Source organism: Arachis hypogaea, chromosome 17 (assembly GCF_003086295.3).
Source record: "Arachis hypogaea cultivar Tifrunner chromosome 17, arahy.Tifrunner.gnm2.J5K5, whole genome shotgun sequence".
NCBI classification, from domain to species: domain Eukaryota; kingdom Viridiplantae; phylum Streptophyta; class Magnoliopsida; order Fabales; family Fabaceae; genus Arachis; species Arachis hypogaea.
In genome coordinates this window covers 84,819,627-84,822,077 of record NC_092052.1, presented here as the reverse complement: position 1 = coordinate 84,822,077, position 2,451 = coordinate 84,819,627, and the positions used below count along the sequence as shown (strand labels likewise).

The window sequence follows — 2,451 nt, the reverse complement described above, 5'->3', positions numbered from 1 at the left end:
CATTGTTTTTAGTATATTTTTAGTATATTTTAGTTACTTTTTATTATTTTTTATTAGTTTTATTTAAAAATCACATTTCTGGACTTTCCTACGAGTTTGTGTGTTTTTCTATAATTTCAAGTATTTTCTGGCTGAAATTGAGGGACCTGAGCAAAAATCTGATTCAAAGGCTGAAAAAGGACTGCAGATGCTATTGGATTCTGACCTCCCTGCACTCGAAATAAATTTTCTGGAGCTACAGAAACCCAATTGGCTCGCTCTCAATTGCGTTGGAAAGTAGACATCCTGGGCTTTCCAATAATGTATAATAGTCCATACTTTACCCGAGTTTTGATAACGTAAACTGCCGTTGAAACGACCACTTTCTACCCTATTTTGGCGATAAACGCCAGAACTGGCATAAAAGTTGGAGTTAAACGCCCAAACTGGCACAAAAGCTGGCGTTTAACTCCATGAAAAGTCTCTACATGTGAAAGCTTCAATGCTCAACCCAAGCACACACCAAGTGGGCCCCGGAAGTGGATTTCTACACTAACTATTCTAGCTTACTCATTTTCTGTAACCCTAGGTCACTAGTTTATTATAAAAACCACTTTCAGAGATTCATTTGGTACCTCATGACATTTTACATTAGAACTTGTATTTTCTATGGCATGAGTCTCTAAACTCCATGGTTGGGGGTGAGGAGCTCTGTTGTGTTTCAATGGATTAATGCAATTACTACTGTTTTCTATTCAATCACGCTTGTTTCTATTCTAAGATATTTACTGGCACTTCAACCTGATGAATGTGATGATCCGTGACACTCATCATTATTCTCACCTATGAACACGTGCCTGACAACCACCTCCGTTCTATCTGTAATAGCTTGAGTGCATATCTCTTGGGTTTCTAATCAAAGATTAGAACCTTCGTGGTATAGGCTAGAATTATTGGCGGCCATTCTTGAGATCCCGAAAGTCTCAACCTTGTCTGTGGTATTCTGAGTAGGATCTAGGATGGGATGACTGTGACGAGCTTCAAACTCGCGAGTTTTGGGCGTAGTGACAGACGCAAAAGGATCAATGGATCCTATTCAATATGAGTGAGAACCGACAGATGATTAGCCGTGTGGTGACAGCGTATTTGGACCATTTTCACTGAGAGGACGGATGGTAGCCATTGACAATGGTGATCCACTAACATACAGCTTTCCATGGAAGGAGCCTTGCGTGTGTGAAGAAAAAGACAGTAGGAAAGCAGAGATTCAGAAGACAGAGCATCTCCAAAACCTCAATCTGTTCTTCATTACTGCATAACAAGTATTATTTAATCCATGTTCTTTCACTTATTCCAATTAAATCTGCGAATTATTGATATCCTGACTAAAAGTTACAAGATAACCATAGCTTGCTTCAAGCCGACAATCTCCGTAGGATCGACCTTTACTCACGTAAGGTATTACTTGGACGACCCAGTGCACTTGCTGGTTAGTTGTGCAGAATTACAAAACTGTGATTGTGATTTCATGCACCCCTAAAGCACAACATTCTGGAGATAACCTTATAGAAATTTTCGAAAAAGAAGTAAACATGGCAGCTGAATCCAACAACGATGGTGGAGATACAAGGAAGATACTTGGTGACTTTACTGCACCAACTTCTGACTTCTATAGAAGAAGCATCTCAATTCCTGCAATTGGAGCAAACAAATTTGAGCTTAAGCCTCAATTAGTTTCTCTAATGCAGTAGAATTGCAAGTTTCATGGACTTCCATTGGAAGATCCTCATCAATTCTTAGCTAAATTCTTGCAAATCTGTGACACTATTAAGACCAATGGGGTTAATCCTGAGGTTTACAGACTTATGCTTTTCTCCGTTGCTGTAAGAGACAGAGCTAGGATATGGTTGGACTCACAACCTAAAGAAAGCCTGAACTCTTGAGAAAAGTTAGTCAATGCTTTCTTGGCCAAATTCTTTCCACCTCAAAAAATGAGCAAGCTTAGAGTAGAAGTCCAAACCTTCAGACAGAAGGAAGGTGAATCCCTTTATGAAGCTTGGGAAAGATACAAGCAATTGATCAAAAGGTGTCCTTCTGACATGCTTTCAGAATGGAGCATCTTAGGTATATTCTATGATGGTCTGTCTGAATTGCCCAAGATGTCATTAGACCACTCTGCTGGTGGATCTCTTCATCTGAAGAAGACGCCTGTAGAAGCCCGGGAACTCATTGAAATGGTTGCAAATAACCAGTTCATGTACACTTCTGAAAGAAATCCTCTGAATAATGGGATGACTCAGAAGAAAGGAGTTCTTGAGATTGATACTCTGGATGCCATATTGGCTCAGAATAAAATATTGACTCAGCAAGTCAATGTGATTTCTCAGAATCTGACTGGAATGCAAGCTGCATTCGGCAATACTAAAGAAGCCTCCTCTAAAGGAGAAGCTTATAACCCTGAGAATCTTGGAA

General features: G+C 39.7%; 1 non-coding gene across 1 annotated transcript; it reads right to left on the bottom strand.

Annotated features, from left to right (window-relative positions):
- Positions 1-1,976: 1,976 nt before the first annotated feature.
- LOC112767521 (small nucleolar RNA R71) lies at positions 1,977-2,084 on the bottom strand. The gene has a single exon (XR_003184963.1). It is a non-coding gene; the product is annotated as a small nucleolar RNA R71 (small nucleolar RNA).
- Positions 2,085-2,451: the final 367 nt, after the last annotated feature.